General features: G+C 40.5%; 1 long non-coding RNA gene across 1 annotated transcript in view; it reads left to right on the plus strand.

Moving 5' to 3' along the window:
* LOC149122352 (uncharacterized) overlaps nt 1-8123 on the plus strand; it is a 44093-nt gene extending 35970 nt beyond the window's left edge. Inside the window, exon 2 of the long non-coding RNA XR_016220264.1 lies at nt 7510-8123. This is a non-coding gene — a long non-coding RNA (uncharacterized LOC149122352). The remainder of the gene's footprint in view (nt 1-7509) is intronic.
* The last annotated feature ends 16787 nt before the right edge of the window (nt 8124-24910 follow it).

The following is a 24910-nucleotide window of genomic DNA, read 5'->3' on the forward strand; positions in this document are numbered from 1 at the left end:
TAAACCATGAACTCTTTTCCAGTAAAAAAGATGAAGGGACTACTACACCAGATGCCTAGACATAAATGTGGGAACACATAAGGCCTCCAAAGGGACACAGTGTTTCTTCAGAATTAGCTCCTGAGTTGAGGGAAGTCTATGAAATGCTGGAAATAGAATTCAAAATTAGGATTGTAGGGAAACTCAGAGTGATGCCAGAGAACACAGATAGCTTAAAAAAATTGAGGCTGACACTGTGGCATCCCATACGGGCACCTGTTCATGTTCTGGCTGTTCTTCTTCTAATTCAGCTCTCTGCTATGGCCTGGGGAATCAAGGGAAGATGGCTCAAGTGCTTGGGCCCCTGCCCCCATGTGGGAGACCCGTAAGAAGCTCCTGGCTTCAGATTGGCCCAGCTCCAGCCATTTTGGCCATTTAGGAAGTGAACCAGAAGATGGAACCTCTTTCCCTGTTGCTCCCTCTGTCTGTAGCTCTACCTCTCAAATAAATAAATAAAATCTTTAAAACAAAACAAAAAGATAATTAAAGAAATCAATGAGTGACATAAATGAAAATGTTACTGAGATGAACTCAAGAACAAAATAGAAATTTTGAAGATGAACTCTTCAATCGGTGAAATAAAGAATATGATTGAGAGCTTTAACAGCAGAATAGACTAAGTGGAGGAAAGAATTTCTGATCTCAAGAACAACTGGAATAACTCAATCAGACAAAAATAAAGAGAAAATAATTTAAAAATGAAGAAAGTCTATGTGAACTATGGAATACTATCAAGCAATCAAATTTTAGGTGTTCCTGAAGGATAAGAGAAGTAAAAAGGCACCAAGAACCTGCTAAATGAAATACTAGTTGAAAATTTCACAAATCTTAAATGAGACATGATACAAGAATCTCAAAGGACCCTGAGCAGACTCAAACAAAAACGATCTTTTATAAGGCATGTCCTAGTTACACTGTTGAAAGTTCAGGACAAGGAGAGAATCCTAAAGGCAATAAGAGAAAAGAGTCAGTTACATATGAAGGAAAACTAGACTAACAGCAGACCTCTCAGTAGAAACCCTACATGCTAGAAGAGAATAGGATGATATATTTAAGGTTTAAAAAAAAAAAAAAGACTTCTGACCAAGAATGTTATGTCCAGTGAAGTTATCCTTTAGAAATGACAGAGAATAAGGCATTTTCCAGATAAACAAAAACTGAGAGAATTCACCACCACCAGATCAGCCTTATGAGAGATTCCCAAGGAAGTAGTATATTAGAAGTAAACAACATGAACATACAGGACACCATCAAATTCACTCATAAAGCACAGATAATCAATATCCAATCAACAAAATGACAAGTGTTAGTGCTTATCTACCAAAACTAACCTTGAATGGTTAAGTAAATGGGTTAAATTCTCCAGGCAAGAGACTTAGGTTGGCTGAATGGATAAACAACCAAGACCCCATTATATGCTGCCTACAAAAAAGTCACTTCACAAATAAAGATACATATAGGCTGAAAGTGAAGGGCTGAAAAAGATGTAACAGGCAAATAGAAACCAAAAACGGGCAAGAATAGCTATTCTCATATCAGATAAAACAAACTTTAAATCAAAACTATGAGAAGAGACAAAGAAGGATATATATATACACACACACACATATATAAATATAATTATAACAGATTTGATTCATCAAGACAATATAACAATACAGGACCACTCAGCAAAGACTACTAGAGCTAAAGGGAAAGAGAAACTCCAATACAATATTAGTGGGTGACTTCAGCACTCCACTGTCATCAATGAACAGGTCATCCAGACAGAAAATAAAGATACATTGGAGTTGAAACATACTATTGAACAAACGGACTTAACATTTACAGAACATTTTACCCAACAGCTGCAGAATATACATTCTTCTCCCCAGCACATGGCACAAATCAAGTCTCAGTAAATTTAAAGACATTGAAACCATATTCTGTATTATCTCAGACAATAAAGGAATAAAACTAGAAATCAATAAGAAAAATAATAGAATACTCACAGATTGAATGTTTAATGGGTCATTGAAGGAGAAAAGGAAATCACAAACCTTCTCAAAATAAATAAAAATAAAAACAACGTATCAAAACCTGTGGGAGACAGAAAAAGCAGTAGTAAGAGGGAAGTTTATAGTATTAAAGTTGAGAAATGTGTCAAATAAAAGATCTAATGATTTATGTCTAACACTTAGGAAAAAAGAACAAGCCAAACCCAAAATCAGTAGGAGGCAAACTATAATAGGATCAGAGCAAAAATAAATGAAATTGAAGCTACAAAAATATAAAAGATCAGCAAAACAGCTGTTTTTTAGAAGATGAACAAAATGGAGAAACATTTAGCAAAAAAAAAGAAAAACTCAAATAAATGAAATTGCAGATGAAAAAGGAACTATTAGAACTGACACCATTGAAAAAAAGGGATCATAAGAAGCTCCTATGAAAAATTATAAGCTGGAAAACCTTGAAGAAATGGATAAATTTCTTGATAAGAAGCCTACCAAGATTAAATCAAGAGGATACAGGCAATCTAAACAGACCAATAATAAGCAATGATGTTGAAGCAGTAATCGAAAGTCTTCCAACAAGAAAAGTCCAGGACTCAATGGCTTTACTACCGAATTCTACAAAACATTTAAAGTGGAACTAATGCCAATGCTTTTCAAGCTACTCCAAAATATTGAACAGAATTTAACTCTGCCAAATGCTTTCTATGAGGCCAGCATTACTCTGATACAAAAACTGAACAAAGACAACACAAGAATTATAGACCTACATCCTTGATGAACATAGATGCAAAGATTCTCAACAAAATACTAGCAAACTAAATTCAAAGCCACATCAAAAAGATCATACATTATGCTCAATTGGGATTTTCCCAGAGATGCAAGAAAGTTCACTCACAAATCGATACACATCATAATGCACATCAAGAGAATGAAGAACAAAAATCACATTGCCATCTAAATGGAGATACAGAAAACTTTTGATACATTTCAACACTGCTTCATGATAAAAAAAAGCTTCCTACAGAATAGATATAGAAGAAACATACCTCAAAAGTATAAAGGCTATTTATGACAAACCAACAGCCAATATCATACTGAATGGGGAAAAGCTGAAGGCATTTCCACTCAGATCTGGAATAAGACAAAGATGTCCACTTTCACCACTCTTACTCCATATAGAACTGGAAGTATTAGCAAGAGCAATTAGGGAGGAGAAAGAAATAAAGGGCATCAAAACTGGAAAAGAGGAAGTCAAAACATCCATTTTTGCAGATGATGTGATATTGTACATGGGAAAACCTGAAGTCTCCATCAAAATACTGTTAAGACTGATAAGCTATTTCAGTAAAGTTGCTGGTTGCAAAATAAACATACAAGAAACACAGCTATTTTATTCACCAATGCTGAACTCACTGAATGAGAAATCAAGAAACGAATCCCATTCACAACAGCCAGAAAAAGTAACATATTCAGGAATAAATTTAACCAAAGAAGTGAAAAATCTCTACAAAGAAAATTATAAAACATTGATAAAAGAAATGAGCAAGCACACAAAAAAATGGAAAGATAGTCTTTGCTCATGGACTGGAAGAATCAGTTTCATTAAAATGTCTATAGTATCTAAAACCGTCTACAGATTCAATGCAATCTCTATCAAAATACCAATGACATTCCTTATAGATTAGGAAAAACAATCCTAAAATTCCTACGGAATCACAAAAGACCCAGAATAGCCAAGGTAATCCAGAAGGGAAGAAAAATCAAGATGGAGGGAATCACAATACCTGACTTTACAGCATACTACAAAGCTATAGTAATGAAAACAGCATGGTACTGGCATACAAACCAAATAGATCAGTGGAAAAGAATGGAGAACCCAGAACTCACGTACATACAGCCAACTGATTTTTGACAGAAGTTCTCAGACCATACATTGGAGTAAGGATAATGTCTTCTGCAAATGATGCTAGCAAACCAGATGTATATATGTAGAAGAATGAAATTAAATCCATGCCTCTCACCTTATACAAAAATCACCTCCAGATGGATCAAAGACCTAAATTTAAGAGTTGAAGCTATGAAGTTGCTGGAAGAAAATGTAGAAGCACTCCAAGACATTGGTTTAAGTGATGACTTCTTGGATAAGACCCCCCAAAGCACAAGCCACAAAAGCAAAACTAAACAGATGGGATTATATCAAACTTGGAAGCTTCTTCATAGTAAAGGAAATGATCAGTAAAGAGACATCCAATAGAATGGGGAAAAATATTTGTGAGCTACCTATCCAACAAAGGATTAATAGCCAGAATATATCAGCAACTTTAAAAACTCAACACCAAAAAAAAAAAAAAAAAAATCCAGCCAGTGATGAAATGGGCAAAGGACCTCAACAGACATTTCTCAAAAGAAAAATACAAATGGCCAGCAGATGTATGAAAAAGTGCTCAAGTGCTCGACATCACTAGCCATGAGGGAAATGCAAATCAAAACCACAATGAGATATCATGTTACCTCTCTCAGAATGGCTAAAATCCAAACATCAGAGTAACAAATGCTGGCAAGGATGTGGAGATAGGGGAACACTTATACATCGTTGGTGGGAATGTAAATTAGTGCAGTCATTGTGGAAAACAGTATGGAAATTTCTTAAAAAACTAGAGATAATGGGCTGGCATTGTGGCACAGCAGATTTAGCCACTGCCTGCCTATGAATGTCAATTCAAATCCCTGCTACTCCACTTCCAATCTTGCTCCTTGCTAATGCACCTGGGAGAGCATCAGAAGCTGGTTCAAGTTTTTGGGTCCCTGCTACCCATGTGAGAGACTTGGGTGAAGCTCCTGGCTTTAGCCTGGCTCAGCTTTGGCCTTCGCAGCCACTTGGGGAGTGAATCAATAGATAGAAGACCTCTCTCCCCTATGTCTCCCTTAACTTTGCCTTTCCAATCAATAATTTTTTTTTATTTAACAGAGTTATAGACAGTGAGAGAGACAGAGAGAAAGGTCTTCCTTCCATCGGTTCACCCCCCAAATGGAAGCTACAGCCAGAACTGCGCCAATCTGAAGCCAGTAGCCAGGTGCTTCCTCCCAGTCTGCCGTGCGGGTGCAGGGGCCCAAGCACTTGGGATGTTTAAGCTGTAAAGAAATCAGGTTCCTGGGAAGGCTAATTGTGTGGTGTGATTGGTTTATGCTGGTTCTATGTGTTGAAATATTGTACCATAAAAACTACAAGTGTTACATCATAATCCAAAACTTAAAATTATTCTTCATTTTCTTTCATCAGTGACTTATGGGTTTCACTGTAGATATCTTTTACCTCTTTGGTTAAATTTATTCCCAGTATTTTCTTTTTCTTCAGTGCAGCTATTGGATATGGGATTGCTTTCTTGATTTTTTTCCAGATAATTCACTATTGATTTATGACAATGCTACTGAATTTTGTCACATTGATTCTGTAGCCTGCAAATTTACTGAATTTGTTTATTCTATCAGCTCTGGGGGGGGGTCTTTGGGGATTTTTTTTATATATAAAAATATATATTTACAAATAGCGACAATTTGACTTCCTTCTTTCCAGTTTGGATACCCTTTATTTCTTTCTTTTGTCTAATTGCTTTAGCTGGGACTTTGTAGTACTATGTTGAATAAAACTTGAATGATCTCTTTTTTAAAAAAACTAAAAAACTAAAAATAAATAAAAGTAGTATGTACATATAATATTTACATCTTCATATTTACATATAAATATGGCAAATGTTTAAAAATTTTTATATGTATACTCATAGAACTCTATCCATTTCTGTATTATTTGAAATATTTTAAAATAGAAAAATTGATTTTTCTTTAAGAATGAATAAAACAGATTCTGGCAACAGATTTACATATAGATGAATATTTAGGACTTCATCAGGGCAAAAATCTCAAGAATAGACATGATGGGTTTACCAATAAGTAGTAGTAATAACAATACCTAATGTTTGCTGTCTTTAGGCAAAATACAATTCTTTATGTGCTCTAAAACATTTCACCCTCAAAGCCACCCTATGAGGTTGGTACCATTATTTTCATCCTGATTTTGTAGATGAGATATGGAAAAGCTGCCTGACTTACAAAGGTACAAATCAACCCACGTGACTCTAGTGTCAGGGTTCTTGACCATTAGGCCACTCAACATTCATTTTAGGATTCCCTGTAGAATAAAGTTACAGTCTGACCTCTCACCTTACAAGAAAGTAAATTGTAGATTATTTAATGCTTTAAAAATAAAAATAAAATTCATTTAAAAATAAATATAAAATATGAAACAATAAACATACTGGAAGAAAATATAATTAAAATTTGAAGGGCCAGTGTTGTGGCATAGCAGGTTAAGCCACCTACTGTGATGCCAGCATCCCATATGGGTTGCTCCACTGCTAATGCACACATGGGAAAGCAGCAGCAGATGACCCAAGTGCTCAGCCCCCTATTCCCATGTGGGATACCCAGAATAAGCTCTGGGTTCCTTGGCTTAGGCCTGGCACAGCCCTGGCCATTGCAGCCATTTGGGGAGTGAACCAGCACATGGAAGATTTCTCTTCCATCTCTGCCTTTAAAAAAATTTTGAAATAACTGATGTAGAGAAAGTGATTCCTGAAAAGAATATTTAAAACAGAAATATTCAAAATTTTGAGTACATCAAGATTTAGAATGTATAAATAGAAAAACAATAAGTAAATAGCTAAATGAAGTCAAAGGAAAATGCCAAATGAGAAAAAGATTATGTCACATGGCAAAAACAATTTACTAACTCTAGTATTGTAAAGATAAACAACCAATTGAGAAATGAGCCAGGGTTTCAACAGTTGACTAATACTAATGCTTAAAAAGCTAAGCATCAATGGATAACTGATGTGAGAATGATTTCACCTTTATCAGTGCTAAAAAACATACATATTTAAACAATGTGATCTTATCTTTCCCTGTTTAATTGCTGATAGATATCATTTGTTGGTGAGGTAGAGGTTGCTCTACTCTGCTCCTGAAAGTATAACTACTTTGGAGGGCAATTTGGCAAGATGTATAAAAGCCTTAACTTGTATATATATTTTGATTCAATAATTTATCTTTTAGGAATTTATCTAAGATCATCTTAGAGGAATTTGTGTGTAGTTGTGCTAGCTGAGGTATTAATTCTAATAATGAACTTTAGTGCTAACAACTAAAAAACCAGTGAGAAGGGAGTGGTTAAATCAGTGAAGCCAAAAGATATTTGTATTGAAATCTAACTTGAGATCAGGGATCCCTTCTTGGTCTTTTTGGCTAAGATCAAGTGTGCATTGAGATCAGGCTGTCTATATTATTTTATAATCACAGTGCATTTAGCAATGGTCAACCCAGTTCCATCTTATGGTCTCCCTTTGGCCTCAGTGATGGGTTCAGGGTGGACATATGATGTAACCATATTCCCTTTTTTTTTTTTTTTTTTTTTGACAGGCAGAGCTAGACAGAGAAGAGACCGAGAAAGGTCTTCCTTCCGTTGCTTCACCCCCGCGAATGGCTGCTACAGCTGGCGCACTGTGCCGATCCGAAGCCAGGAGCCAGGTGCTTCCTCCTGGTCTCCCATGCAGGTGTAGGGCCCAAGCACTTGGGCCATCCTCCACTGCCTTCCTGGGCCACAGCAGAGAGCTGGACTGGAAGAGGAGCAACTGGGACAGAATCCAGCATCCCAACTGGGACTAGAACCTGGGGTGCCGGTGCCGCAGGCAGAGGATTAGCCAAGTGAGCCGTGGTGCTGGCCCAGCATATTCCTAACAGATGTATTCCCTGACATTTTCTGGAAGCTGCTGGGACAATGATTTTGCTTCTCTGAATGCTAATATGGAAGCAGGTGGCCTCAGGAGCTATTGGTAGCCCTCTTGGATCATAAGGAGGAAGCCTGAGAATGCAGCCAATGGAGTTAAAAAGCAGGACTGAGGAACACTGTTAAAGAACACAGGTTCTCCAAATATCATGAGCTTGTTTTGGATAAAGTCTTGTCAGAAGCAAGTATTATGCACCATCTCAGATTCTTTGATGTGAGCCAATAAATTCTCCTCCCTTCTCCACTCTAAAGTTTGGGTGGAGGTGTCTGTTTCATGCAATTGAAAACATCCTAGTGGATGCACATTTCTATGTCTCCAGCGTGCAGCGCATATACATTTAGGACATACTGACTGCTAAAATGCAAATGGCTGAGGATTAAAATATGACTTTTTTTCTGAGGCAGAGGCTATAGTGAAGCATCACAATCATTGAAGGAACTGCTGGGGTATAAGAATAAATCTGAAATTTATCCAGATGTTTAAATTATTATACTTTCATTGTTGATGTTTACTAGTCAAAATTGAAAATTCTATTATTATAGTCCAGGAACATCACAATAATTTCTCATAGCTGTCAACTGCTAGACAGTTCATTTAGCCACTATTTTGTATACTTTAATACTAAAGATAAGCTTTCAACTGGCATGTTTAATAATGTCGCCAATCATTTGTGTGCAGAGTATATAAAACTCAGGGTAATGGTTCAACAATACATTTTCTAAAAGGGACGTTGTATTCAAGATTCATAGCATTAGCAAATTTCAGAAATGACTTGTCTAGGGGTGTCATTGTGGTGCAGCTGGTGAAGCTACCACTTGCGATGTCATTGTGAATCTAGGAGCCAGCAACTTCATCTGGGTCTCTCACGTGGGTGGCAGGGGCCCAAACACTTGGGCCATCTTCTGCTGCTTTGCCCAGGCCATTAACAGGGAGCTGGATCAGAAATGGAAGGATGGACAAGAACTGGTGCCCATATAGGATACTGGTGCTGCTGGTGATAGCTTTACCCATTACACCACAATGCTGGCCTCCCCTACTTAGAAAATTTTAAGGTGCTAGAGTTTACATAACAATTTGGATTTACCCTTTAAAAAGGTAAAAAAAACTCTATAATAGCATATTTTCGTTAAAAACCTCATGGCCAAGGAGAATTAAATACTTATGTTGTCTTGTGTTACATACATTTTTTTTTTGACAGGCAGAGTGGACAGTGAGAGAGAGACAGAGAAAGGTCTTCCTTTTGCCAGTGGTTCACCCTCCAATGGCCGCCGCGGCTGGCGCACTGCGGCCGGCGCACCGTGCTGATCCGATGGCAGGAGCCAGGTACTTATCCTGGTCTCCCATGGGGTGCAGGACCCAAGTACTTGGGCCATCCTCCACTGCACTCCCTGGCCACAGCAGAGAGCTGGCCTGGAAGAGGGGCAACCGGGACAGAATCCGGCGCCTTGACCGGGACTAGAACCCAGTGTGCCGGCGCCGCAAGGTGGAGGATTAGCCTAGTGAGCCGCGGCGCTGGCCTGTTATATACATTTTTATAAACATGTCTTGATTCAAAAGGATATCATGATCTTTGTTGCCTAATTTATTCTCCATATCTTCATAAATTCCTTCTGTATTGTATAATATTGATAAAATAGTTATTTAAACTTTCAAAAGTTACTTTGAGATGCAAAGATGCAAGAACAGTCAGATACAAAGAACCTGACATAGAGTCAGAAGCAGAGAGACAGACACCAAGAAAGCTCTGATGCACTGGTTCATTCCCCAGATATCCACAATGTCTGGAACTGGGCTGAGGACAAAGCCAGAAACTCAATCTGGCTCTCCCACATGTGTGGCAGGAAGTCAATCTCTAAGTGCCATTATTGCTGTTCCCAGGATGCGTATTGGTAGGAAACAGGAAGCAGGAGCTGAAGCCAGAAATCTACACAGGTAATCTAATGTGGCTGTGGGTATCTTTTTTTTTTCTAAATATTTTTTATTTGTTTTTATTTGAAAGTCAGAATTACAGAGAAACAGGGAAGGAGAGAGGGAGGAGAGAGAGAGAGGGGGAGAGAGAGAGAGCGTGCGCGAGCGAGCTTCCATCCACTGATTCATACCTCAGATGGCCATAATCTCCAGAACTGGGCCAGGCCTAAGCCAGGAGCTGCTTCCAGGTCTCCCACATGGATGGCAAGGGCTCAAACACTTGGGGCATCTTCCATTGCTTTTCCCAGGCCATTAGCAGGGCGCTGAATAGGAAGTGGAAGAGTCAGGACACAAACTGGTGCCCATATGGGATGCCAGCATTGCAGGTGATGGCCTTACCCACTATGCCACAATGCTGGTTCCAGCTGTGGCTATATTAACTGCTAGGCTAAACACACACGATCATACTTTTAAAAGTTTCTAAAAAGAATTTTAGTATATAAAATTAATAATTTCTGTAATCATTCTTAATTATTGTAACCTTTTACTCTCATGTACATGCGCTTGTGCTATTTGTACTCCAACTCTTAGAATTTCAAAATATTAAACACATAAGGAAATTTTCATTCCAGATTACTTTCAAAATGCTTACATCTATTTTTAGGTGAATATTCAGATATCAACCAGAAATCCGACTGTGTCTTGTTCGTGTTACTGACAGGATTGCTAGTTGGACATGAAGGTGATGTGCCCACTAATGTAATCATTGAACAAGTTCAAGGTTGCCGGATGGTAACACAGCTGGTACTCAGCCCTCTCGCTGGCCAAGGCCAAGGCCAGAGAGGAAACCAAAGAGCAGGTTTTGGACAAACACTGGGGCCAAGGCCCAATATTCGTGCGTCATATATCTATCACTCTTAGTAGCTACATTTTTTGACTGTAGCAGCAATTACTTAACCGGTCTCCAAGAGCAAAATGTCTGAAAACATGCACACCGGATTGATAAATGGTGCTTATCTCTGGGTGGTAGAAATTTTGGTATTTTATATTTTTTCACTTGGATAAACATGTTCCTTGGATAATGAAAAAACATAAAAGTCCAAAATTTCTAAAATTTAGGATGCAAAACAATCATGAAACAAACTTACATGACAGCATGATATTTAGAAAAAAAACACAGTCTTTTGAGAGGAGCATTGGCCAATCTCTTTTGGAAAGATATTGCCAGGGCTTGGGACAGTCAGGAAGTTTCTCCAAGATGTAGCCTCAATCCCTCTTGCTGTTAGTTAAGCCCTTTCATCAAAGGAGACAGGGCAGCTGCTAATCCTGTCCTAACCCTACCTTCAGAAGGACATTCTATTTCCTTCCCGCCTCTCCTCATTTTTAGGCTAAACAAACTTTCCCTGCGGTGTCCTTTCGCCGAGCTCTCATTCTGAACAATTTTAGAACTGGAGTGAAGGAGCACATTCCTCCCTGAGGACACGTGCCGTCCTGCTGCTTCAGACCTCATCGGCAGAATAATCTTTCAAAAAAGACAAAGACAATTCTTGGTAGCAGGAGATAGCCTTTGAGGCTCCGATCTGTAGAGGAATCGTGGAGCCTAGCAGATAAACAGAGCCAGAATGGTTAATATTGGTCTATCCTAGAAAATTCAAAGGTAGAAAATCATTTGAGGAAGAAGACCCAGCACATAAAACACACGCACACACACACATACATACACATTATTTCCCACATATTTCCTGTTCCATAGCCCCTGGTCCCCTACTCTACCTCCACAAAAAAAAAAAAAAAAAAAAAAGAAAAGAAAAGAAAAGAAAAAGTAGGAAAATCCACCGCTGAATTGTATTGGGCCACTCCCTCCCTGGAAGGAAAAACAACGTTTTTTTAGGGTAGAAGCAAATTCAGACTGAGGCTCTTGCGCCCTGGTTGGCCTTCCTAGTGAAGGTGGCTTATTACTCATCACGTGATCCACACAGTGTAAACTCAGATTCTGACCATATCTGTATCATTTTTATTTTATTTTTTTTGAGTTTTATTTTTTTTAATTTTTTTAACTTTTATTTAATGAATATAAATTTCCAAAGTACAGCTTATGGATTACAATGGCTTCCCCCCCATAACGTCTCTCCAACCCGCAACCCTCCCCTTTCCCACTCCCTCTCCCCTTCCATTCACATCAAGATTCATTTTCAATTCTCTTTATATACAAAAGATCAGTTTAGCATACATTAAGTAAAGATTTCAACAGTTTGCTCCCACACAGAAACATAAAGTGACTGTTTGAGTACTAGTTATAGCATTAACTCTCAATGTACAGCACACTAAGGACAGAGATCCTACATGAGGAGTAAGTGCACAGTGACTCCTGTTGTTGACTTAACAAATTGACACTCTTGTTTATGGCATCAGTAATCACCCTAGGCTCTTGTCATGAGCTGCCAAGGCTATGGAAGCCCCCTGAGTTCACCGACTCTGATCATATTTAGACAAGGCCATGGTCAAAGTGGAAGTTCTCTCCTCCCTTCAGAGAAAGGTACCTCCTTCTTTGATGACCCGTTCTTTCCACTGGGATCTCGGCGGAGATCTTTCATTTAGTTTTTTTTTTTTTAAAAAAAAAAAAAAACATATCTGTATCATTTTTAAAAATGGAGAGAAAGTTCACAATAAAATGTTACAAACTCCTTGTTTGCTGATACAGTTTTTCCGATCAGTTTGGACCAGAGGGTTGTACAGGCAGCTGGACTTCAGGGAGGAGATTTTGTGAGGTGGCCTGGGCCCGTAGCCTGTGGAGGAGGCTTTGTGGTGGCCTCCGGGTGCACACAACCTGGGAGGAATCCACGCCTCTTCTGTATTTACTTGGGGTTTACCTTTATGTGGAGCTCTAAGCGGATGGAGACAGATGAGCACTTGGGCGGGAGGCAGGGTTGTCAATCACATTTGTGTGTTGGATATGTCCCTGACCTAAGCCATAAATGGATAAAGTAACGAAGTCAACCCCTCGAGGTACATCTCCTTGAATCAGTTACCTCATAGCCATCAACGTGCATAGAATTAAGACAGTATAGGATATTATGCTCCACCGAAGGGATTATGGAATAGCTGTGGATTCAAATAGAAGCCATAACCTTATTTGAAGCGTGAGAATAAAGAATTCTAACTGGTAGAAGCCAGGGCACAAATTATGCCAAAGAATCTAATGAGTTTGTTAGGTACACTCATGCAGTGCCTTTATACAAGGATCCTTTCTGTCTTCAACATTAGAATTAGAAACCTTTGGGTGCAATTTAAAAGAATTCCAAAACCTTATTTCCAGTTCTTTGGTACATGGTTGTTTATCTTATTTTATGGGTTAACTATAGAATGCATTAAAGCTGCAATTTAGTAGATCTAAGCCAGCTGTTCCATCTTGGGAAATGTCACATCCCAATCATTGTCCTTTCCTTTAAGCTTTTGACTTGGGGCAGGAGCATGTGGGTGTGGGAAGGAAGACATATTCATTCAAGTCATTGAAATATGATGGCCATGTTGCTCATAATGGCCCAGGCAAATGAATGCATCAGGTGGTCATCAGCCAGTGGGTTTGGTCCCAGGGGGGGCTACACCCAAAGACGGAGCATGAAACCCGGGTCTGTCATCCAAAAACTTGGTGGAATTGTGCCCAGGACCTGAGCTCCTGGTGCCCCTCAATCTGGCTTTGCATTGGCTCTGTGGTACCTGCTGTTGTCTTGGACCTTTAGCTCATTAATGCAACAAAGGTTGAGTTGAGCAAATTGTCTGTGGTTTTGCCAGGAGTGAGGTGGTGTCCATGGGATAGGCCTCTGTGGAGGGGCTCGTGGGCCAGCTTCTGCAGAGTCTTCCAAGTCGAGTTTGATTAGAGCCGACACATAATTTTCCTCTGGAAACCTAACAGGACACACATTTTCCCCAGCAAGCAAGACAATTGCAGAGTCCATGTTTCATAAATGCTCAGAAAGAGTGCTCTTTCTCTCTCCCTCTCCCTCTCCCTCTCCCTCTTCCTCATTCTCTCTCTTATACACACACACACACACACACACACACACAAGAGTAAACTCATAACTAATAGCCCTTTAGGGGGAAAATTGTACTTTCTATTACCATACTCACATGGTCTTTCACTTAATCTTGAACACTGTTGGCGGAACTGGGCTAAAAGCCAGTTCTCAAAATAGCATAAATGGGAAATATTTAGGCAAGCCTTGTGATATACACTAGGTATGTTTGGTTATTGTAACACATTTCCCTTCAGTGCTTTCAAAGCATGCGTGATGGATTACGGGGTTTGAGATTATTATAGTAGGTGTTACTTCCCTTACATGACATAGCCAGGCTAGAGGTCATAGGAATCAGAACTTACTACTAGCAAAATCGGTATATATACATATGCTTTACTTGGGAACTGTGCTCAAAATTAACAATTCTTCAAGTGGAGTAGACTGTATAAACATATATTATTTATCTCTAAAACAGGGAGGGTCGAACTTTCAAGTTATCTGCAGCTCTAATATTGTAAGATCAATTTTCCAGCTGTTGATTTCAGATTGTGAAACAGGGAAAATAATGGTCGCTACTTCCAGTATCAATCTCACTGCTGACATCAGGATTGAGCAGGTCAATTACCTGCACTGGTGCTGGGCACATACTGTACTGGAGTGATTGCTGTTTTTATTGTATGTGTTCTAAGACTCCCTTAAAACCAACAGGACATTGTCTGCACTCTGTCTGCATGGATACAGCCTAAAGGAAAATACATCAAGCCAAATAAAGAACACACATTTCTTTCAATAATGTTGCCATTGCTCAAATACCTCCAGCTTTTGTCTCTAAAATGAAGACCAGAGTTGGTGGAACTGCATCTATTAAGAAGGTCATGTGAGATACTTTGTAACCAAAAGAGAGCTATTGAATACAATAATCTACGTACTGTTGCTAGTAGATGACCCCAACATTGAAATCTCCCCAGGGTGCATTTGTTATTAATAAGCAGATTTTATTAACATTCAGAAACAGGGAGGCCAATATCAGGAGAAGGCTGCCATTGGAAAGACAGTTTGTGCCTTTAAAAGATAGTCTGATTCAGTATAGTGGGCTCCCAGCTACAGGGACTGCCCCTGGTGCCATTGCCTAGTCCTGGACTGATAGAGACTAAACCTGTGAAATCTCTGTAGTCATTTGATGTCTCTAGGATCTAGCTAGCCCTGGGAGGAGCAGTTCTTCCAGGATCTGGAAGGTCCCAAGTGCCAGAGTACAAGAATATCAATGGTTAAGAAAATATAGGAAATAACACAGAAAACAAGAAAGCATAGCTAACACGCCACTTCATAGTCATAGCATCTTTAGTTTTGAGTTGTTTTGTTTTGCTCACTATCTAGAGAGGGCCAAAGGGGTTTGTGAAATAGAGAAATTTAGCAGGGATGCAAGGCATCTGGCCCTACCAGTCCACTGGACACATTTTGAGCTCCTTGTGAGCAAAAGAGATGAGGAGTAGAGGGTCTGATGAAACGTCCCTGTTCCACTCACAAGAAAAACTTCTAGGTAAGACCAAGTAAAACCTGTGGTATGAAGTGGAGAGTATACCACCCTCCTCCATCACCTGTTTGGCCTCTCCATGGCACTTGAGCCCATCAAGCTCCAAGGAGAATTAGATTGGGAGCCTCTTAGAATGGCTCCTGTGGTGCATATGGACTTTGATATCCCCAAATGGAAAATGCCTAAAGTGAATGAAGGTTTTCTGTAGGGTTCCATAATACAGATGTAAATGACACTCTTTGTACTCTAATCACATACTCTAGAGTGTATGTGACTGAGCTTTGAACAAATGCAGCCATGGGTCTGCAATGACAACAGTGGTCGTGGAACTTCTCCCAGTGACAGGGCACATACATGTGAAGTGGTGGGAGACAGAGCAGAGTGAGAATGAGACAGATCCAAGTGGGATTCATCCCTGGTATGCAGGGATAGTTCAATGTTCACAAAACAATCAACGTGACACACCACTTTAAAAGACTGCAAAAGAAAAACCATATGATTATCTCAATAGATGTAGAGAAAGCATTCGATAAAATTCAACACCCTTTCATGGTGAAAACTCTAAGCAAATTGGGTAGAGAAGGAACATTCTTCAATATAATCAAAGCAATTTATGAAAAACCCACGGCTAGCATCCTATTGAATGGGGAAAAGTTGGAAGCATTTCCACTGAGATCTGGCACCAGACAGGGATGCCCACTCTCACCACTGCTATTGAATATAGTTCTGGAAGTTTTAGCCAGAGCCATCAGGCAAGAAAAAGAAATTAAAGGGATACAAATTGGGAAGGAAGAAGTCAAACTATCCCTCTTTGCAGATGATGTGATTCTTTATTTAGGAAATCCAAAGAACTCTACTAAGAGACTATTGGAACTCATAGAAGAGTTTGGCAAAGTAGCAGGATATAAAATCAATGCACAAAAATCAACAGCCTTTGTATACACAGGCAATGCCACGGCTGAGAAAGAACTTGTAAGATCAATCCCATTCACAACAGCTACAAAAACAATCAAATACCTTGGAATAAACTTAACCAAGGACGTTCAAGATCTCTATGACGAGAATTGCAAAATCTTAAAGAAAGAAATAGAAGAGGATACCAAAAAATGGAAAAATTTTCCATGCTCATGGATTGGAAGAATCAATATCATCAAAATGTCCATTCTCCCAAAAGCAATTTATAGATTCAATGCAATACCAATCAAAATACCGAAGACATTCTTCTCAGATCTGGAAAAAATGATGCTGAAATTCATATGGAGACACAGGAGACCTCGAATAGCTAAAGCAATCTTGTACAACAAAAACAAAGCCAGAGGCATTACAATACCAGATTGCAGGACATACTACAGGGCAGTTGTTATCAAAGCAGCATGGTACTGGTACAGAAACAGATGGATAGACCAATGGAACAGAATTGAAACACCAGAAATCAATCCAAACATCTACAGCCAACTCATATTTGATCAAGGATCCAAAACCAATTCCTGGAGCAAGGACAGTCTATTCAATAAATGGTGCTGGGAAAACTGGAGTTCCATGTGCAGAAGCATGAAGTAAGACCCCTACCTATCACCTTTCACAAAAACCCACTCAACATGGATTAAAGACCTAAATCTATGATCCGACACCATGAAATTATTAGAGAACACTGGAGAAACCCTGCAAGATATTGGCACCGGCAAAGACTTCTTGGAAAAGACTCCAGAGGCACAGGCAGTCAAAGCCAAATGTGGGGAACCGCAGGCTGGCCACCTGTGGGAACTTCCTCACTTTGCTGTTTGCATGGCCTGTTGTAACACCTTGTGCAAAACAAGTTAAGGAAGTGCTGGCTGCTGAGCAAAACAAGTCAAGCAAGTGCTAACCACAGGATGTCCTGAAGACACACAAACAACCCCGATGGAGCAAGATGAACTTTCGTCCTGAGGCACTATGTGCCCTTCAACTTGATTGGACAGTGCCTGCATGGACTGCATGTGAACAGACTTGCCATTGGCTGGGAGCGTCCTGCTAGGGGAGCCTTGGGTATATAATGGGGATAGTATTGTGCAGAGGGAGGGCTTGGCTTTTCTTTCGCCTTGCATCTGGATGAATAAAGTTCCATGAGAACCGAGTAAGCAGCGATCGTGTCTTTACTATGCTGGACTCTCACGGGTGAGCATCCGGCAGCCAAAATCAACTATTGGGATTGCATCAAATTTAGAAGTTTCTGTACTGCAAAAGAAACAGTCAGGAGAGTGAAGAGACAACCGACAGAATGGGAAAAAATATTTGCCAACTATGCAACAGATAAAGGCTTAATAACCAGAATCTACAAAGAGATCAAGAAACTCCACAACATCAAAACAAACAACCCACTTAAGAGATGGGCCAAGGACCTCAATAGACATTTTTCAAAAGAGGAAATCCAAATGGCCAACAGGCACATGAAAAAGGTTCAAGATCACTAGCAATCAGGGAAATGCGAATCAAAACCACAATGAGGTTTCACCTCACCCCAGGTAAAATGGCTCACATACAGAAATCTACCAACAACATATACTGGCGAGGATGTGGGGAAAAAGGGACACTAGCCCACTGTTGGCGAGAATGCAAACTGGTTAAGCCACTATGGAAGTCAGTCTGGAGATTCCTCAGAAACCTGAATATAACCCTACCATACAACCTAGCCATCCCACTCCTTGGAATTTGCCCAAAGGAAATTAAATTGGCAAACAAACAAGCTGTCTGCACATTAATGTTTATTGCAGTTCAATTCACAATAGCTAAGACCTGGAATCAACCTAAATGCCCATCAACAGTAGACTGGATAAAAAAATTATGGGACATGTACTCTAGAGAATAGTATACAGCAGTCAAAAACAATGAAATCAGGCCATTTGCAACAAAATGGAGGAATCTGGAACACATCATGCTGAGTGAAATAAGCCAGTACCAAAGGGACAAATATCATATGTTCTCCCTGATCGGTGACAACTAACTGAGCACCAAAAAGGAAACCTTTTGAAGTGAAATGGACACTATGAGAAACAGTGACTTGATCAGCCCTTGTCCTGACTGTTGATGTACATTTTAATACTTTATCCCTTTTTTTTCTACTTAGTACTATTGGTTGAACTCTGTAATTAATACACAATTATTCTTAAGTGTTGAAACTTAACTGAAAAGTGATCCCTGTTAAATACAAGAGTGGGAATAAAAGAGGGAAGAGATGTACAATTTGGGACATGCTCAATCGAACTTGCCCCAAATGGTGGAGTTAGAAACGTGCCAGGGGATTCCAATTCAGTCCCATCAAGGTGCCATGTACCAATGCCATCTCACTAGTCCAAGTGATCAATTTCAGTTCACAATTGATCATTATGATAAGACTAAGAGTCAAAGGGATCACATAAATAAGACTAGTGTCTGCAAATACTAACTGATTTAATAAAAAAGGGAGAGAACGATCCAACAGGGGAAGCAGGATACACAGCAGACTCATAGGATGGCAGATGTCCTAAACAGCACTCTGGCCTCAGAATCAGCCCTTAAGGCATTCGGATCTGGCTGAAGAGCCCATGAGAGTATTTCAGGCATGGAAAACCAAGACATTGTGGCAAAAAAAGACCTAAATGAAAGGTCTCTGCAAGTGAGATCCCAGTGGAAAGAATGGGTCTTCAAAGAAGGAGGTACCTTTTTCTGAAGGGAGGAGAGAACTTCCACTTTGACTATGATCTTGTCTAAATATGATCAGAGTCAGCAAACTCAAAAGTCCTCCATAGCCTTGGCAACTCATGACAAGAGCCTAGGGAGGTTACTGATGCCATAAATATGAGTGTCAATTTGTTAAGTCAACAACAGGAGTCACTGTGCACTTACTCCTCATGTAGGATCTCTGTCCTTAATGTGCTGTACATTGAGATTTAATGCTATAACTAGTACTGAAACAGTATTTTTCACTTTATGTTCCTGTGTGGGTGCAAACTGTTATGCTAAATTGATCTTCTGTATATAAAGATAATTGAAAAATGAATCTTGATTGAATGGAAGGGGAGAGGGAGCAGGAGAGGGGAGGGTTGTGGGTGGGAGGAAAGTTATGGGGGGGGAAGCCATTGTAATCCATAAGCTGCACTTTGGAAATTTATATTCATTAAATAATTGTTTAAAAAAAGTGAATGAGACAGATACGCATGAAGAATCTCTTTGGTCACTCCTCAAAATAATTTGGAGTTGCAACTGAGTTCCCTGACTATGTCCCGATACATGAGATGTTTAGGCTATACCCCAGCAGGTAGCATTATTATTTGGGGAGCTTTTTTGCCCATCCAATAGCTAAGCAATATTGATTGAGCTCTTCTTATCAGTGACACAAGCAAATTCATTTTGCTTATTTTGGAGTCACTTCTAGCTTTTGCCTTCAACTTGTGTTGAGCACAGTGGCTGGTCCTTCTTTCCCCACACCTGGGGCTGTTGTCGGGATCTCTTAAATAGTTAGTAAATTGTGCAAAGGAGAGGAGGGCACAAGGAAATCAGGAAGAGCCTTTCTGACTGTATCACGGTCTGATCTCTGTGGCAGGAGTGGGTGGAAGACTCTCAGATTGCAGCACAATCCCCCAGCATTTACCTCCAGGCTGATAAGGAGCCCTTGAATATTGTTTTCTTGCTGGATGAGGTCTGCCTTCACTCCCTGGGAGCTGCATAGCAGAAATGTGGTAGACCCCAATGGCATGAGTCCATTAGGTGCCAGCAGTAGGAGACCTGAGTGGCACATTTTCATAGCCACCACTGGGCACTGAATCAAGATAATCTTGACTGTCTCCCACATCAAATTTAGCTGGAACTTTGGAGGATTTACTGCCATTGGGAAAAGTAAATGAATGCTCCATAGGGTTTGAAGGCAATCCTGGAAGGAGCAATCTGAAAGGAGAAAACTTGGAATTCATAGAGGCCCAGTATGTGTACTAGAAAGGTTGATCAGGTTGTGTGCTGCACCAGGACATTTGGTAGAGGAGGAAGATGTAGCTGCTCCCATCCAGACAATTTTACTTTTCCTTGTTTACACAAATACTAAAACTCAGACCTGTTTGCAATGCATTGGTTCAAAGTTCAACCCCATATGCTGCCAAGCCACTTGTATAAAGAGGGATATTTATATTTATTTAATGGAAATGTATAACAGAAAAACCTCCAATCATCCATAAAATCAAAGACCTAGGCACATCCATGAAAAAGGCACCAGCCTTTACCCACATCTTTCTTCAGAACTTTCTCCTGGGGGCCAGCACTGTGGCATATGCCTGCAGTGCCAGCTCTCCTTCCAATCCAGCTCTCTGCTATGGCCTGGGAAAGCAGCAGAAGATGGTCCAAGTGCTTGGGCCCCTGTACCCATGTGGGAGACATGGAGGAAGCTCCTGGCTCCTGGCTTTGGATCTGCCCAGCGGCGGCCATTGTGGCCATTTGGGTGGTCATCTAGTGTCTGTCTGTCTGTCTCTCTCTCTCTCTCTCTCTCTCTCTTTATCTCTCTTTCTCTCTGACTTTCAGATAAATAAACTTAAAAGAAAAAAACTCCTTTGGTTGGTGGAACTTCTCTGCACAGCTATCCAGCTCCACGTTCCTTCCCTTCCCTCTGGGCTCCTCTAGGGCCACTCTGAGGTGCTAACCTTTCTGTACTGAGATTTACTGTGTTGCATCTCGCATCTCGCAGCAACCTGCCAGTCAGCTCCCTGCAAGAAGGAGCATTGGACCACAGGGCTTTACCAGGGGGCAGAGGATTGACAGCCCTTCCAAAAGGAAGAGTAACAGATAAATGTATCCACCTTATTTTGCACTAAGTGCCCTGCCGGGGGATTATCTTTAGATCTGCACAACATCGGTGCAGGAGTTTCATCAGGCCTTTTGTTTCAGTGGGAGCCCCAGGATTCCCAGAGGGCCCCATAGTAACTGAAATAGTGACAAGGCCAGAATTCCGGCTTGGGCATTTCCCCTACAGACCCCTCAGTTTTCATCACAGCGCTGTGAGACTGCTTCAGCCACAGAACCTTCGAACCCTGACTCCCTGGTAAATCTGGAGATAGGGAAAACTTCTAGAAAAGAGGCAGATTTTGCTCAGTACTTCTTACTTTATGCCACCTAAGAGAGTAGTTTCCAAAAGTAGTTGTCCAAATAATGTTTTTTCTCTACTTTGATTGGTCATGAGCAGGCATTTCAAAAGTTGAAAATACAAATCCAAACAATATTACAATAGAAGAGGAAATATCCAAGGGACTTATATATCCTAAAGATGTTGTTTCATGAAATTGATTATGCATTTGTGCATATATAAGGAATCTTTGAAAGGTCACAAAAATGCATACTTTGAAAAAACTGCATGAATTCTAAAAATTTTGCACCAAAATAAACTTACCTTTTAATTCCACTTTTCCACAAACTTTTTAAGTACCTTTGTATTTGTGAATGCAGACATACACACGTGTTTTTGTGTGTGAGTACTGAGTTCTGTATAACTGTACTATGTACTCTTAACTATGGGTCAAGGTCAAGTGAATTTGTCTTGCACTGACATGGGTGGCAGGGTAATCTGCTTCCTCAATGATCTGGCTTGAGCAGGAGTGGAGAACTGCATAGCTACCTTTGCTGGCCTGGGCTCACACACTCTGTTTTTCAGGCTCCTGCTTTGACCATGAGAGCGGCAGAGGCCTACTGTACTCTCACTGAATGTTTTCTCTCTCTCCTCCCCATTGTCTCCCTCAAGCACTTGATAGAAACTTAGGTAGCTTGGAAACTAGAGCCAGTCTTTAGGTCTTACTCCTGGAGTACCTCTAAATTTACAGGGTACAAAAACAGGAATTACTTTTTTGAAAAGAGTATGTAATTTGAATATTAATAGAATTCCCACAATAGCATAGGTGCCCCTTCAATGGTTAGGAACATCTAAGTTAGAACCCAGTTAGCAAATAGAGTTAAAGAGAGCGCAGGACAATCTTGCCATTAGCACAAATCTGTGAGCAATATCATGGATTTCAGAGTGAATTGGGGGAAATGTGGGGGCTAAATTCATGCTCTCTGTCCCAAGCATCAAAGATGCTCATTAGTTATGACTCTATCCATAAAATATGTAAGACTAGGGCTTCTGTGTTTGGTCACTGGTCAATAATCATGAGGACTAACACTGCTTTGTACTTGGTAACTTCCCCATGAAGGCATAGATCCTATTAGTAATCTATAAGTTAGACTTTAATAGCACCCCCATTTTGCAAAAGGGGAAATTGAGAGTTTAAAGTACTTATTATACATCTAATAAGGGCCTTCTTCCATCTCTACTGATTATGATGATGAATGGAGTACAAAAAATGGCCACAGTTGTTCTTCACTATGCAAGCACTCTTTACCACGTGACTGTACTTCTCCTCCTTTTGAGGGTGGGGCCTGTCGCCCTGCCTCCTGAATCCGAGCTGGTTTTGTGCCTGCTTTAGTCAATAGATAGGGTAGACATGATTCTGTGTGACCCCTTGACCTCAGAAGGCCTTGCAGCCTTTTGATTTCTCTCTTGAGCCCCTGCCCCTACCATTGAACAAGCCCAGGCTAGGCTACCAGAGGAGGTAGGGAAAGCTGCACACGCGAGAAGAGTCTCTCCAACTGGGTAACCACCCAGCCCCGAGCCAACCCAACAACCAGCTGACTGCAGCGTCATGAAACAATCCAGCCAAGACTGGCTGGGCCTCACCTGACTCAGCAGAACTGTCCAGCCAATCTGCAGATTAATCAAAACTAATATGTTGGGGTTTTGGCCACTGAATATTGGGGTGATATATTGCTCCAATATAGTGCTAATAAATAGCAGATAAAGTTGCCTGCCCACAGTCATTTCTGCTTCTCAAGACAAGGTTAAATGTCATAATTCACTTTTCAAACTTCCTTTGCAGTTGGAATGATCTGGTTGTCACAGATGTTCAAGGAAGTCAGTTTGGTGGAGGTAGGGATTTGTGCAGGATGGGTTGGTGGTTGTAAGAAATATTTTCCTTTCTGAAAATAAAGGACCTGGTGATGATACAGAGGCCTTCTCCTCCAATGATCTGCTTTGGGCGCTGTCATTAAAACTGAACGCTTGAGTAACAGCAGCCATTTGGTGATTACAAGGTAATAAACCTAAGAGTGATGGTCTAACCCATTAGGGATGGTGAAAAGAGCCTGACCGCTTCATTCAACTGTGGAAATAATTCTGGGATTGTCTGCCTTTGACTTCTTTGCTATTGAAGCTGTTATGTGCGGTTATTTTAAGTGACACAGTACAGGAGTTGGAGTCTAATCCCAGTCAGTCTAGCTTGTAAACCGTTCTATATTCATGATACATTGAGTGGTGTTGAAACGAACAGAACTCTAAGCTTTGAGGCCCTGTTAAGAATTGGTTATGGTTATCAACAAAGCTTACCATTGGCAAGCTGTGGAGCAGTTTGGTTCCTGACCAGACATGGCTGTTGGGGTCCCTGTGGGGGCCCCCCAGCTCCTCGATAGCACCATTGAGGCCAGGGCACATGCTTTCACAGAGGATCCCAAACCTTTCTAGAGAGCCAGAAGCCACAGGGCAGAGGGAGTAGCTACAAACCCAGCTCCTGTACTGCACCCTGCCCTGGGCCCTGACCCCATTTCAGTGATAGCCAAAATCTTCCTGGCTTTGTTTAACGTTTTCAAATTCCTTTATATTTTCTTGACTCACTAAATTGCCAGATTTGGTAATGTTTGTTTAATCACTAAGTTATTTTGTTATTAATCAAATATCTTAGATCACATGGATCCAAGAGATTCAGACAGACAGGTTTCTTGTGCATAGGAAATCCTGTATCAGACGTGGTACTGGTACCCACTGGTTATGCCAACTCTACTGACTATGCCATCTCTCCAGGGCTGATCCCATTGCTGCCCCTGGCATTCTGTCTGGCCTTCCCGCTGGTCTCTGTCTCCCTGGGGAGTTCATGTCCTTTGCTCCAGACTCTCCTTTTATTTTCCTGGAGTTCAGTTTCTTTTGAGTTTCTCCTGGGAGCAACAGAGCTCTCAGCCGCATTCTTTTCATGTGTCACAGCCCTGATCTGCCGCACATATACCTGTCTAACCCCCACTCCTTGCATGAATGCTTGCAGCCAACCCGTTTTTGGCCACCCACACTCAAATATGTCCATTAGTATATGAATTTATCCCTTTTCCTGTTACAGGGCCAGAGAAAATTTCAGGAGATCAATCATAGTTTTTTATCTTAAGAAAATATAGTTCTTCTGTCCCCCTTCCTTCCCACACCTGACATACATAAAAACTCCAGTGTGAAAGCTGGAGGTGGAGCAAATGAGAGAATATCCATATGGATACACATTTTTTGGACAATGCTAAACTTCCTATGTTTATTTTCTAAGCTGGGCAAAGGACTTGGAGAGCACAGTTATGCACAAAGATATCAGCACTCAAGATAAAAATCTGAACCCCTTACTGGAGGCCTGTCTGGAAAAGTGTATGTATTTTTTTTTTTTTTTGGTAGGAACAACCTCCCTGATGCTAAAGAGAAATTTAGACCTTGTGGTTGGAAGACCATTTAGGGGTACAGCTTATGTG

Source organism: Oryctolagus cuniculus, chromosome 14, assembly GCF_051225735.1.
Source record: "Oryctolagus cuniculus isolate XC-2025 breed Fujian yellow rabbit chromosome 14, ASM5122573v1, whole genome shotgun sequence".
NCBI lineage: Eukaryota > Metazoa > Chordata > Mammalia > Lagomorpha > Leporidae > Oryctolagus > Oryctolagus cuniculus.